Source organism: Mustela nivalis (assembly GCF_964662115.1).
Source record: "Mustela nivalis genome assembly, chromosome: 9".
NCBI classification, from domain to species: domain Eukaryota; kingdom Metazoa; phylum Chordata; class Mammalia; order Carnivora; family Mustelidae; genus Mustela; species Mustela nivalis.
Genome location: NC_139028.1, coordinates 61793850 through 61808721, shown reverse-complemented (window position 1 = coordinate 61808721; position 14872 = coordinate 61793850). Strand labels below are relative to the sequence as shown.

Sequence of the window (14872 nt, the reverse complement as noted above, 5' to 3'; positions counted from 1 at the left end):
TGCGCAAGGGTGGGGCGCGGACCCGCACACAATGGGCGCTCAATAAGTGCCTGTTTTCTCCCTTCCTCCGTCCTCTCCCGCGCCCTCTCCTACCCAGCTGCAGCCCCAGCTAGTGACCGGCACACGCCCGCTGCTGGCCCCGGCGCTGTCCCGCTGGGGTCGAAGGCCGCCCTTACCCGGCATCCGGGACTCTCTCACCTGCAGCTCTCGGCTCTCGCCGGCGCCGCGCCAGGGGGTAGCCCGGTGCTCCCTTCTTCCGGGCAAGCGCTGAGCTCCTCGTCCGAGGCGGCAGAAAAGGTGGCAGCTTCGGCTCGCAGCACCAGCTCGGTCCGGCTCAGTCCGACTGCCCAGCCCGCCTGGAACTCCTCACGGGGCTCTGGAGCCGGGCCGGGGCTTCCTGGGCGTTCAAACAGTCCCAAGTCCGAAGCACCGGGGCGAAGGCAGCTGAAGGTTCAGGTCTCGGGAGCCCGACGCTGGGGACTTCTGGGCCCCTTTGCACTCAGCCGGGGGGCTGCTGGGCACCTGCCTTAACCCGAGTGTCGGGCGGAGGGCTCCGACACACACTATAGAAAGGCTGGGAACGAGCCCGCAACCGTGGACCCGTATGGTGGGCCAGGAGCGTCCCGCCCAGGTGCACTTGAATCGGGTCGGGGGCTCAGGGCGTCCCGGCCACAAAGCCCGGGATCGCGGGACTGGGAGCGTCCCGGCGCAGAACCTCTGGCTGGGGCAGGCGGGGCAGGGCAAGGCGCAGGCGAGGACGCTCGCAGCCGCCGCGGCCGGAGCCCCGCGGGGAAGTCTTCCCAGGTCCGGACTCGGCTCGCTCTGCAAAATGGGGCGGACTTCGGCGCGGCGGCTGACTCCGAAGCTCCTGGCTCCGGCTCCACTTCCTCCTCTTCCCCCCCACCCCAGCTCGTTCGCCGCTCGCTCAGCCCCGAGCGGCAGCCGCTGCCACCTCCGCTGCTGTCATCCCGGCGGCCCACCCCCACAGGAGCTGCAGCCGGAGCCGGAGCCCAGCCCAACCGTGGCAGCGCCGCCCAGCGCCTGAGCGCCAGTCGGCGCTGCCCCATCCGAAAGGGGTGGGGTCAGCGGTGGCCCCGCCCCCGCCCGGGCCACGGGCAGGGGGCGGGCACGCCCCAGAACCCCTCCTTCGGCCCCGGCGTAGTCCCGCAGCAGGAGCCAATGGGAGAGTGGGAAAAGAGCGGCGCTCTGCGGAATGTGTACTCTACCCCAGAGAGGGCGGGGCAGACAGGGACGAGGTTGCGGCTGGGGAGAGGACAATGGAGGGGTGGGGGGGTTTTAAAGAGTGGAACAGTGTACTGGGTCACCTGGGGACCCGGATGGTGGCAGAGGCGATGACGGCTGGTTTGTGTGGGATGGGGGCGTGGGGGCTGCCGTGTACTGAGTGGGGAGTCAGGAGGTAAGAACAGGGGTTGGGGTCGGAAAAGAAGCTGGATGGAGGTCAGGTGGATTATTGGCGGGTAGTGGAGTCTCCCAGAGATAGGGGAGCTCTCCGGGGTGGTTGGGACAGCGCCCTCACAGTACTCTTCCTTCTCAGCTTCTAGGGCTCAGGGCGCGGAGGTGAACCTTGGAAGCTGTGAAATACTCAGATTTCAGGAAGCGATGAAAAACAAGTTTTTTAAAATAAAGAGCGGATCTTTTCTTTCTTTTTTTTTTTTCAAGATTTTATTTATTTATTTGACAGACAGAGATCACAAGTAGGCAGAGAGAGAGGAAGGGAAGCCGACTCACTGCTGAGCAGAGAGCCCAACGCGGGGGGCTCAATCCCAGGACCCTGATATCATGACCTGAGCCGAAGGCAGAGGCTTTAACCCACTGAGCCACCCAGGCGCCCCTTTTCTTTCTTTCTTAAGAGCGGATCTTTCGTCAACATTACCCCCTTAAGCGCTCATCCGCGGGAAGGAGAGTCATTGTCAGTTTTAGAAATACAAAGTCAAGAGGATGCCTGGGTGGTTCTTTTGGTTGAACATTTGCCTTTGGGTGGGGTCATGATCCCAGGTTCTGGGATCAAGTCCCACGTCAGGCTCCTCACTCAGTGGGGAGCCTGCTTCTCCCTCTGCCTGCTGCTCCCCCTGCTTTTGCTCTCTCTAGCAAATGAATAAATAAAATCTTTAAAAATAAAAACAAATATCAAGTCACTAGTAGTGTGTGAGGATAACACACATACATACACACACTCTCCTTGAGTAGTGACAGAGCTGCCGCCTGCTCCAGCCCTTCTCCTTCCCTCCCTTTCCTTCCCCCGCACAATGGGCAGGAGCTGTGTTTGATTATCTCCAAGAGTCCCCAGTCAACTGGGCAGGGCACAGGGCAGGGGTTGGAGATTATTGATGTACAAATGAATGAGTCGTGGATGTGCCTCTGGGGCCATGTGAGAGTCACTAACTGGTGTGGGGAGCCAAGGAATGGAGGCTGCACAGGACAGCTTTTCTGTAAGCCCCGTCAACCTTGCACAGTATGGTACCCCATTGCACTGATGAGGATACCAAAGTACTGAGAGGCCAAGTGATGTTCCCAAGACCATATACCTGGCACAGGATTCTAGCCACTCATCACTATCACTTTCCAGGGCAGAGCTGTGTGGCTTTGACCAGGTTACTTGACCTTTCTGAGCCTCTGGTTCCTCATCTGTAAAAGGGATCTAAAGATGCGGCTACTTGGCAGGGACTGGGCAGACAGGCACCAGACTTTTAAGAGGTGGAGGGAAAGGTATTCCTAGCAGAGGACACAGCATATGCAAAGGCAGGAGTCCAAGAACTCTGTTGGGATCTTGCTCATGATCCCGAGCCCAGCAGGCTTATTCTGAGGCCATAGCCTGGACTTACTGGTTGTCAGAGGGGTGTCCTGGAAATTTTTAAGCCAGACATTGATATGGGAAAGACTTTGTAGGGAAACCAGGTAGCATGAAAACATTTAACAACCCCAGAAGGCAAATCCTCTGGAGCCTACACAGTGAAGGGTTGGAGTCCTCAATGAGGTCTGGACCCAGAGGCTCTGCCTCATCCCCTCTTGAGAGTACCCCATCCTTTGAGTCTGGTTGGAACAACAAGGAAGAGGGTAAGCTGAAAGCTGAAGTCCAGGCTGGGGGGAGGGGGCACCCTCTCTTAGCGAATTCCAGGGGTTGGGGTGGGGTGTCTGGCCCCAGGAAGCTCACACTGGTAGCTGTGGCAGGAGGACTGCGAGGAGGCTATTTTGCTAAGAAACCTTTGCCTTCTGCCTTTGTTCAGAACCTTCTATGGTTGCCAGCATGATCAAATCCTAAATCCCTAGTCTGGTGTTAGAGGCCCTCCATGATTGCTCTCTGCCAAACTCACCAGCCACATCTCCCAATATACTAAACTCTCAGCTCTGTGCACAGGCAGGATACAGTTTGTTCCTTCGATGGGATTGCTCTTACTGTTCTCCTTGCCTGGGATCCCATACCTCTTTTCACTCCTGAGTAATTTCTACTTCTTTGCTGGACCAAAGAGAAAGAACTTTAGGGCAAATACCCACGTGGCCTCTTTCCTTTATCCTTAGAGCCTAGCCCAGAGCCTGCCACATAGTAGGTGCTCAGGAAGTAATGGTTGAGTGAATGTTCCATCTCTCAAATCAAGTGTCACCTTGCTGAGAAGCCTTCCTGGACTCCTCCAGGAAGTCTGCCTTTGGTATAAGATCTCTTGGCTGGAAGTCGTGGTAATGACGTATTTTTTGTCTAGTTGGCCCCATGGGGGTTGGGAGCACCTCCGTGGCCGTGTGGCCCCACCCACCAGCAGCCAGCAGAGTCTGGAGCAGGCCCCTGGAAGACCTCAGCCCTGGGGAATGAATGAGGCTCTCAGAGCTCCGTTCTCTGGCTGCCCCTGCTGGGAGAGCTTCCCAGGCGGGTCAGATGAACAGAATGCCAGAATGAAAAGGAGGCTTTCAGAACAGCCCTGCCATCACCCCTGAGGCCCAGGAGAAGAGTGCCCAAGGTCACCAGGAGGGGACCAGCAAAGAGTTCTCAGACACCCATATTTGTCCTCTGGCTACCCTCCCAGGGGGGAGGAAATCTCCTGAGCTGGGAGAATCTGGGCCTTTTTGCCACCAGAGAGGCCCACAAAGGGTGACAGAGTCACGGTCATAGTTGCTTGGCTGGGAGGGTGATTGAGGGCTCAGAGGCGGGCTCTGAACCTGGCGTCTGGCACTGACAGGAGAGGCTAACCTTGTCAGTCTCGTGCCCCCGAACTCCCCGATCCCCCCATCCTCCTCATAGCCTTCTGACCAGAGGATGGTGACAGTGAAGCCGCCGTAGCCACCACTCTATTGCACAGATCCTTTGTATTTTCATCACAAATAAATACTCACTTTCATGCCTACATTTTTAGTAGGAATCTTGCGTTCTTTTTCTTGAACCCAGGGCCACCAAATTATGTGACTTCACACCTCATGAGCTCTGCTTCTCACAAATCCTTGTGGGGCACCCACCACATACAGGCGCTGTCCCCGGATTTGGGGGACTCCTGCTGGTAGGTCCTGGAGGCTCAGCTGAACTCCCCATACGTGCTGCTTTTGGACCTCTCTGCCTCTGCCAGCCTGGAATCCTTGGCCGTGAAATTTCCTCCGTCCTTCAGGGTGGGCGTGGAGGGTCAAGAACATTTAGTGGGGAAGGGGCAAGCTAATGGTGGTGTCTATGTGAGATAAGGGAGATAGAGAATCTGTGGGGTCTGGGCCTATCTTTGAGGTAAGAGGGGACCAGCCCCAGGGAGGGAATGTGGTTCACAAGGATGCCACAGGAAACCCCACAGGGGATGGAGGCCAGGACAGAGTCAGGGAAAAACTGGTCAGAGAAGGGGAGAAGGGCACAGGCTAGGAGCATCTGGGCTGAATCGTTATGGTCAGCATCTGGGGACTGAGGGTGGTTTCCGGGAGAGGTAGAGGCAGGAACACGTGGACACGGTGTGGGCAGCCTTTTCCAGGGTTGCTGGCAAAGGGGGGGGGGTCACACTTGGGTGGCAGCTGGGGCAGGAGGTAGAGTTGGAGGCTTTGGGTTTTTGTTTTTGGAGGAGGACTTAAAGCCTAAAGCCACGTGAGGAGAGGGAGTAGCAGTGTTGGAGAGAGACACGGCACTGACCAGAGACTCAGGAGAGACAGCACTTCCCAGCTTCCAGGTGGCGGTGGTGGTGGCTAAAGCTGCTCAGGCAGGTGAGGAAGATCAGACCTGAAGCCTCACGGAAGCAGGAGCCAAAGCGGGAGGCTGGGAGGTGTGCCCGTGGATAGTGGAAGGGAGACAGAGGTGAGAGGCATAGATCTGTGCGGGCCTTTTTCACATGGTGAAGGGACTGGGGATGGCTCTGGGCAGTATCTCTTTCGGGTAAGTAAAAACTTATACCTGACTTGCTTCTCCTTCTGCTGGATCCTTGGCTCCAGCCTTGAAAGGATGGGGAGCTTCAGGGTCCTTTCTGACCCCAGATCCTGTGGGCTCCCTCCCTCTGGCAGGCCTTGCCACACGTCAGTGGGAATAACCGGGATCAATTTGACTTTACCAGCACCTCCTGATGTTCACAAGAGGGGGGATCATGGCTCTCCCATTGTCAACTGCATTACCACTGGACCATTGAACTCCATGTTGGATTTCTTCTGTGTCTTCAGCAGCAAACAGCACGGGTCACACCCAAAAAAGTGCCTAATAGCTTTAAAGACAGACAAGGGGGATAACTTTCTCGGGCTGTCTCTGCTGCCTCCTGGTGTCTGATATGGGTTGGTGCAGCATAATTGTTCAAAGGGCTGACGCTTGAGCTCTCCCTCTCCAACTGGTGGATCTCAGGGACAGTTTCACACCTAAAAATTATTGAGGACTCCACGGAACTTCTCTTTATGTGGCTTATATTGGTATTTAGAGTGTTCTAAATTAAAATACATTTAAAAATATTTATGTAATTAACTTAAGATAACAATCATATTAAATTTTAACATATTTTTATGAAAAATATTTTTTCCTAAACAACAACAAAAACTAGTGACAGGAATGGCGTTTCATAGGTTTACAAATTTCTTGAATGCTTTCCTAATAGATGACAGCTGGATTCTCCTGTTTCTGCCTTCAAGCAGGCACAATATGTTGTTTTGTTTGAAGCTTATAAAGAAAATACAGGCTTCTACTGATTTGTAGCTAGAAAAGGAGAGGTATTTTCATTGTCTTTCAAATAATTGTGCATATTTTTCTTTGGTACTAACCCAAACTCCAGAAATTTCTTGACAGTTAGCTATTAGAATCTGAAATCATAGCAATGAATTTTTCTTCCTCAGTTACATTAATATTCATTGTTCTCTTTTGCATTTTTGGTTAAGTGAGCTCTCTGTTCAACATGGGGCTCAAGCTCCTGACCCCAAGATCGATGCTTTACCAACTGAGCCTGCCACATGCCCTTCTTTTGCACTTTGAATGTATCTTTTGCCCATGCATGATTTTGTAAGAGTATGCATTGGCCGTTAGGGGAGAAAATAGTTCATCAATTTATCTTTCAAATACTGACAAATTTTAGCATGTAATGTAAAAAAAAATCATATTCATGAATATCACTGCAGATCTCATCAGAGAAACCTTTACAGATTGAGAAGCTGTCAGGCTTACACTGGTGAACACAGTTTTCCAGAATTCTAATTTTCACTTGAAAGGTTGAATTTTATCATTAGCAGCAAATACTGTCAGTCTACCTCAAACTGTCAGGCTCATTTATTCATTTTTGAGAACTGCCTGCCAGATACTCAAGTCAGCATAACCATAATTTGCCTGTCAATTTTTCTTCCAAGTCAAAATGCTGTTCCATGAAAAAAGTGGCTAGTTTAGCTCACAATTCAAACAATGGCCATGATGCTTCTGTCTACAGCGAAAGTGTTTTATGATACTTTCCTCTTGGCCACACAGAATTTTTTTAAAAGGTTTTATTTATTTATTTGACAGATATCACAAGTAGGCAGAGAGGCAGGCAGAGACAAAGAGAGGGGGAAGCAGGCTCCCCGTTGAGCAGAGAGCCAGATGTGGGGCTCGATCCCAGGACCCTGGGATCATGACCTGAGCTGAAGGCAGAGGCTTTAAACCACTGAGCCACCCAGGTGCCCCTGCCACATGGAATATTAAAAAGGTGTATATTCAAGGTTCAACATATAATGAATTGGATACATTTTATTGTTTCATCAATAAAATAATGTTCTTGCTTTCTGGAGTGATGTTGGCAGTGTTTTACTGTGAGGGCAAGGCAGCAAAGAATATGGCTATTTCTAGGACAGTTTGGCACTCTGATGGGTGTGGGGGAAGCCCTGGTCACACCCCCCTTGTTGGGCCCCATCTGTGAAACATCACCCCAGTGAAAAAGGCAAAAAACGAAAGAAGTTTGGATCCGAAAGTGTTCCCCCATCTGCTTTGGAGTGTGTATTGTGTACTAGGCACTGGCCTAAGCATTTTATTCCTTTTTTAAAAAATTGTAGTAAAATATACATAAAATAAAATTTGTGTTTCACTGTCAGTGTCCAGTTCAGTGGCATGAGGTCCATTCACAGCGTTGTGCAACCATCACCACCATCCATCTCCAGAACTTTCTTTGTCTTACCAAACTGAAAGTCAGTACCCATTAAACAATGACACCCCATTCCCTCAACCCCCCAGCTCCTACCAACCACCATTCTCCGTTCTGTCTTTATGAATGTGACTACTTTAGTTACCTCATATTAGTTGAGTCGTACAGACTTATTCACTTAGCATGACGGCTTCAAGGCTTATCCATGTTGTAGCATGGATCAGATTGTCTTCCCTTTTGAGGGCTGAATAATACTCCACTGCATGTATTTTCTCCATTCATCTGTTGCTTTCACCTTTTGGCTGCTGGGTATAACGCTATGAACATGGGAATAAAAGTATCCTTCAACCAGCCAACACCACAGGAAAGGTGATATTAGCTGTGGCTTCCTGTAATGACTCAATTCAATGAAACTTTGCTGAGCACCCAGACCACACCAGACCTGAAGCTGGCACAGGAACATGCAGAATGGAACCAGGCCCCATCTTCCACCCTGTAGGAGTGTCTGGTTTAGTGGGGATAAACAGATGAACCACATCACAGTAATAACTATACCAAAGAAAATTTCATGAACTAAAATGCCTCCTATTGCTTCCCACAGAGTTTTCTTCTGATTCAGTTTCTGTAATAGAACAAGTTTCAGCCCAAAGGGGAATTCAGTGGAAGATTATTGATTGGGGAGTCCCCCAAGCTCAAAGGGCAGAGGTGCCATCAGGTCTCAGGATGAGGCAAAAACAGGGCCATCAAACAGGTCCTAAATTAATATTATGGTCCACCCCCCTCCAAAGAGAAACTGAGCTTTCTATCTCTGTCCTAGTTCCAAAATTCTTGGAAAGAAGGCATGTGGCCTCGATTGACTATGCCCTTATTTCTCATCATGGAGGTTGAGAGCAAGGAACTGTGGTATCTTTGTCTGCAAATGGGGACAGAGGAGCAGAGGCAAATCTCGGAAACAAGGTGCTTGACAGACCCTCTGCCTAGTTGGTCCCATACTCACCAGGACACAAACAGGTGTTTTGTTCAGTCACAATGAAGTTTGTTGATAATATTCTGAACTTTTCTTTTACTAAACAATTCTATATGCATAGCGTTGATCAAATTTACATGCTGTGACTTCTAGTGTGGCCTTTTGTAATAAGACTTCTCTTACCTCGGGGCCTCGGTCAGCTATTGCTATGATAAAGCCGCATAACAGAAAACTAAATCTCTGAGTGGCTTATAAGCAATATTCCTCTGTCCTGCTCACAGTCTGCAGGTGGGCTGGGATGGCAGGGAAGTCTTCTGGCTGTCTTTCAGGCTCAGGTCTGCCCCACGTGCCTCTCATTCGGGGATCGCTGGCTCCCCAGAGCCTGCTTTCCTCAAGGTGGATGACAGAAACTCCCAGGGTGCAAGTGAAAACACGTGATGCCTCTTAAGGCCTGGGCTCTAGAACAATCGCCCCGTCCTTTCTGGCCCCATTCCACTGGCGGAAGCAAGTCACATGACCAAGCCAAGGTCAGCGGAGCAAGGAAGTACCTCTACTCTCGGTGGACCATGGCAACGGTAGAAGGAAGAATGGAGAACAAATGACATAGTTTACTCTGCTTGGTCTCTGTTTCTTCAACTGTAAACACTATAGTTTGCGAATGGTCCGTCAGTCTTACGGGTGCTATTGTCCCTGGCCAAGAGGCCCCGGGCTTCCTTCCACTGCCGTACTCTTTTTTTTTTTTTTTAATTTATTTATTTATCAGAGAGAGAGAGGGAGAGAGAGCAAGCACAGGCATGGCAGGCAGAGGCAGAGGGAGAAACAGGCTCCCTGCCAAGCAAGGAGCCGGATGTGGGACTCGGTCCCAGGAGGCTGGGATCATGACCTGAGCTGAAGGCAGCTGCTTAACCAACTGAGCCACCCAGGCGTCCCTGCTGTGGGCTCTCTTGAACAGAGATCTGAGTGGTCAGCTTCCACGACCTGACTGAGGTCTGCCGTCTGGAGGAATTTAGGAGAAGCTCCGGTCAGCAGCTGGCACACTTTCCATAGGAGAAAACTGAGACTTGGTGAGGGAAAATGCTTTGCCCAAAGCCACCCGGCCGGGAACCCAACATGGAAACCCCGGTAGTTCTGACACCACATCGGGGCAGCTTTATCTCACTGCTCCCTCAGAGTCTCCGGGAGGCTTAGAGGAGAGCTGAGCAAAGAGTGGCTAGGTAGGACTCAGGCAGGGCTCAGGGGTCCCCTCCTCACAGGAGTCTTTCATGGGTAAGCTCTCCTGTGGGTTGCCACAGGCCTCCTCTGGGGGTTCCCTCTGTCTCCTCATTTATCACTTGTCTATCACTTGTCAGCATCTGTATCTGTCACACCCTGCCTCCAGCCCCCACATGTGACCTGGTACATCTTGGGACTCTCAACAATAGTCATTGTCACACCCGTTCTAGTGCCCTCTTTGGGAGCCCAGCCCCCTTGGGCAGGGAGAGCAACTCCTTCACATATTCACTGCTCCTTGCTTTTCTTCATTCTTTAAATACATTCACTTTGAGTGACTATTTTGTGCTTAGCATTATTTGAATGCTGGGGGTACAGCAGGGAAAGATCTCTACCTTCATGAAATTTACTTTCTACCTTCATGAAATTTACTTTCTAGTGGAAGGAGTTAGACGATAAGCAAGAAAAAGAAAAAAAAAAAGAATGGGATATGTGCTATGGAGAAAAGAAAGAACACCACAGACAGAGGAGAACATGAAAGGTGAACAGGGGATTTACCATTTTAAATGGAGTGGTCAGGAAAGATGTCATTTGAGTAAAAAAAAAAAAACCCAAAACTGGGGTGCCTGGGCAGCTCAGTGGGTTGAAGCCTCTGCCTTTGGCTTGGGTCATGATCCCGGGGTCCTGGGATTGAGCCCCACGTCCGGCTCTCTGCTCAGCAGGGAGCCTGCTTCCTCCTCTCTCTCTCTCTGCCTACTTGTGATCTCTGTCTGTCAAATAAATAAAATCTTTAGAAAAAAAAAAAATCCAAAGCTGACCACAGGTGCAAAGGCCCTAAGGTGGGGCACAGCTAGTACGTTCAAGCCAGGAGGCCAGTATGGCTTGAAAGAAGGAGGTGATGGAGGGGGTGGTGTGGGGCAGGGAGGGAAAATATGGATCCATGAGGTCACGGAGATCAGAGCACAGAGGGACTAGAGCCCACAATAAGAATTTAAGTCTCCATCCAGTTGAACTGGGAGGGCACTGCAGAGTTCAAAGCAGGAGGCCATCAGTGTTTTTGCCTCATGAGTGAAACATACCAAGGTGGATAGTAGGGTTGAAGCAGATGTGACAGTTAAAGGACAGGTTGCTGAGGGGAGGGCCCCAGCAGGGAATGGGAGAGGGAGTCACATTCTGGAACGTCAGATCAGAATTCGGATCCAGATGTGCTAATTCTCAGACGTCTCTGAGAAACCCAAGAGGAGATGGTGGGTGCACAGTTGAGAGATACACGTCTGGAGTCTGGGAGAGGTCCAGAAACATGGCAGTTGGGGAAAAGAAAAGGTATTTAAAACCTCGAGGTGGGATAAGACCAACAAGGAAATGGTGGCTGCTGGAGAGAAGGTTGGGGACCAGCCCCAGCCACCCATGTCAGGGGAAGAGGAGGAACGGATGACAAGAGAGACGGAGAGAAGAGGAGGAGGGAACCATAGGGTGTGTGGAGTCCTGGGACTTAAGAGAGGAACGGCTCCCAACGAGGGACAGGCAGCAGCGTCGAACTAGTCACTTACTGGGTCCACAGTACAGAGCGACCTTGGAAGGACCTTCAGTGGACAGGAGAAACGCTGGTTAGGGTGGGCGTAAGAACGAAGAGGAGGCTGGAACTGGAGACAGAGGTCCGCACCGTTCCTCTGAGGGTTCTGCTGTGGGAGAAAGGGAAGACTGGGGGAAGGAGGGAACCAGAGAGGGCCTTCATGAGCTAGAACTAGAACATGTGCACGCCCAAGGGAAGGATCTAGAGGAGAGAAGAGCTGAAGGGGTGGGAGAGAGCGAAATGTCCATTTTCTTTCCTTTTCTCAGTGACTCAGGAGGCAAGACCATAAGTGGGGAGGTGGAGTGGGAGAAGGGGTCTTGGAGAATGGAGGGCAGAAGATGTTGCCTGGGAGGGCAGGCCCTGGTATGCGTGCATGGAAATTTGCAGGGTCCTGGGATCAGCGGACATGCACTAAGGACCAGGCAGCCTTGGAGGACCCCAAGCCCAGGCACCTGCCCGGAAGCACCAGCTCTGCCAGCCTGGGTCAGCGGGCCAGGCAACACGGTGTGGACGGATGTGCAGCTCAGGGAATAAATGACATGCTGCCGATCGGGGTCCAGGAGAAGGAATGTGCCCAGCACACCTCAAGCTTCCAAGACTGGACTGACATCTTTAGGCAAAACTCCCCTGCCTCCATTTCCAAACTGCTTGTGTGGGGAGTGGGGCACTCAGCGGCCTCTCTTTGGGAAGGTCTTACCAACCCTACTATACCCATAAATACTACAGATAGTATCCCTGTCATGTCCTTAGGAAGGAGACCCCCATCTCCAGGGCAAAAGCCAGTGTGGGGCTTCCCTGACTGGTTTCACTGTCCTTGTATTTTGGGGTCTGTTTTTTGGCAGATGCTGCTTTTCTTAGATGACTTAACATCTTAGCTTGCTTCTAAAATAAAACCGGACAAATGTGACTCTCCGGTGTTCTCCTCCTCTATGGCAACCATCAGTAAAGGCCTGGCTCTTAGGGAACCCCTGCCTGCTGCCTTTATGCCCTGATCTCAGGCCACATGGGTGGACTCTGGTGTCCTGCCTGGCATTGGTCAAGCCCTTTCCCCTTACTGGACCATCTCCCGCCTCCAGCTTCTGGCCTGGCGATGAGAGCTCCTTACCCCCCAGAACCCCAATGCTGAGCTCCTAGGGGGCTGGCCTTCAGTTGTGGGGGGGGGCATAGGTTGAGCCATGTGGTACCTGGGGATGTCCCTGCCTCTTACTTCCCAGTCAGTCCCAGCTCTGCTCTTCTCCTTCTGTGTTCCACCGAGGCACCCAGGAGGCTCTGTGCTGGTTCAGGAGCTGGAGCCCTAAGCTTTCTCAGGCTGCAGAGAAGAAGCTCACATTTGCTGAACCCTTCTGATGTAGGTCAGGCCCTGGACCAGGTGCATGCGGCCAGCCCTTCTGCTATTTCCCCAAATTCTGTACCCTCCTTCTTCCATAAGAATAGCACTCCTGGGGCACCTGGGTGGCTCAGGTGGTTAAGCGTCTGCCTTTGGCTCAGGTCATGATCTCAGGTCCTGGGATCGAGCCCACATTGGGCTCTCTGCTTAGCGGAGAGCTTGCTTCCCCTTCCCCCTCTGCCTACTTGTGATCTCTCTCTCTGTCAAATAAATAAAATCTTAAACAAACAAACAAAAAGAATAGCACTCCTGATTTTACCAGGCCCCTTGGAATGAAAGTACATCTCACAGACTCTCTTGCCGTGACCTTGGGACTCAAGTTAGGACCAGTGGAATGGAAGCGGAATTGCTGTGGCCAACTTGTGGGAAGTACCCTTAAAGGGAGTGGGATGTGCCCTTCTTTGGTCCTTCTCTCATCTGCTGCCTGAAACATGGATGTGATGCCTGGGGCTCTAGCTGCCATCTTTGCCTTTGTAGACAAGGGACATACCCTAGTGTTGGAGGAGCCATGAGCTAGAAGGAGCCCGAATGCCCAAGGACGTAATGAAGTAGAGTCCCCCCCTGACCCTGGAACCATCTATTCCAGACTTGCATCTGAGAGAGAAATGAACTCTTGTTTAAGCCAGAACAATTCTGGGGATCTGTTTTTCTCAGTTGAACCTGATCTCTCAATGATGCCTGGTTATCTCATTTACATCCTCCTAAGAGTCCCACCAAGTGGATGTTACCCACCTCATTGGAGAATAAAGGAAAGGAGGCTCAGGGGTGTCATTACGCAAGTGGCCTAAGGCCCTTGACCAGGATAAGGCTGAAATGGGTATCAGCCCCCAATGCTCTGACAGCTGGTCCTGCTCTTTCCACCAGCCCCTGGGGCCACAGCCAGGCCGACCAACCTGCGTGCGCTGACACCTGGTCTTCCCAAGAGTGTTTCCTCCAGGGCCCACAAGCATCTAGTGAGCAGAAACATCTAAAGTTGCAGGGTGACAACTGCTTCCTGGACAGTTCTAGTCCTAGAAGCCCCATACCCCTCAGTCACGGGCAAACCCGGACAGGTGGTCACCCAGAACTGCGGCCCAGCCAACCCCTATCGCTGCATTGTGACACCCAGACCCTGTGCCATTACAAGCTGTCCGTTTCCAGGGATGTGTTTTCTCCCTCCCAGGATCCCTGACTTGACCTTGCACTGGCCTCAAAGTCAGCAGCTCCCATGCCCATCTTGACCCTTCTGTATCCACTGATTTCTCTGCATGTCCTGCGACCCCCAAGAAAGCACAGAGTCCTGGCGTGGCAGGCTCTGAGGCCATCAGGCTGACCTAAGGGGGCCCAGCCATCCCTGCCCCCATCCCGGTGCCTATCAAGCATGACTGAGCCCAACTCAGTATAGCACAAGGGGCCCCGCACCCAGGAGGACTTGTGTCTACTCCTACTCTCCTGCCTTCAAGCCGTGTAACCTTGGCCAGTGACTTCTCCTTCTGAGCCTCAGTTTCCTTCTCTGTAAAACAGGGATAATAGTACCTACTACTTAAGGATTAAGGTGATAATTCACCACGAAGCTTGGCACAGGGCCTGGTATGCAATTTTTTTTAAAATTTTTATTTATTTATTTGACAGACAGAGCTCACAAGTAGGCAGAGAGGCAGGCGGGGGGCGGTGGGGCAGGGGGAAGCTGGATCCCCGCTGAGCAGAGATCCGGATGAGGGAGTTGATCCCAGGACCCTGGGATCATGACCTGAGCCGAAGGCAGAGGTTTTAACCCACTGAGCCATCCAGGCGCCCAGGACCTGGCATGCAATTAACCCTCAGTGGAGGTTGTCATCATTGCTGTTCGTGCATTACTACTCCTTGGTCTCTGGCAGCCTCTGTGCTGGATAACAGGGACCCAGAGACAAACTAGAAGCCATCCAGAGATATTCTTCAAGAAACTCACAATCTGATGAGGAAAGATGACACCAGACATTTCAAAAGTACAGGAACTAGAACAGTTTTTATAGGAGGAGAGAACAAGGTAGGGTGAGAGCCCCAGGGAGGAGGAGTCTCAGTGTGCTCCATGGGACAATCAGGGAGGTCATCCTGGAGGAGGCAGAGCTTGACTGGAGGCTTGCGGAGGAGCAAGTTTTTGCCAGGCAAACCCAGGTGATGGAGGAGCCTCTGGCAACTAAGTTGGGGGTTCTCTTATCACCTGATAG

The 14872-nt window shown here is 51.8% G+C and overlaps 1 protein-coding gene and 1 long non-coding RNA gene across 10 annotated transcripts in view; both read right to left on the bottom strand.

The window, feature by feature from the left end:
- GDPD5 (glycerophosphodiester phosphodiesterase domain containing 5) overlaps positions 1 to 1076 on the bottom strand; it is an 83131-nt gene extending 82055 nt beyond the window's left edge. For 3 of the 9 annotated variants that reach the window (XM_082747192.1, XM_082747188.1, XM_082747184.1), the window contains exon 1: positions 199 to 1054. The gene's annotated coding sequence lies outside the window, so the exon portion shown is untranslated. Of the gene's footprint in view, positions 1 to 176 lie in introns of all 9 variants that reach the window. The other 6 variants (XM_082747191.1, XM_082747193.1, XM_082747183.1 and 3 more) reach the window with 6 other exon arrangements.
- Positions 1077 to 4295: 3219 nt separating this feature from the next.
- LOC309840466 lies at positions 4296 to 5451 on the bottom strand. The gene is made up of 3 exons (XR_014298613.1): positions 5366 to 5451; positions 5108 to 5230; positions 4296 to 4601 (listed from the first exon to the last, which is right to left on the bottom strand). It is a non-coding gene; the product is annotated as an uncharacterized lncRNA (long non-coding RNA).
- Positions 5452 to 14872: the final 9421 nt, after the last annotated feature.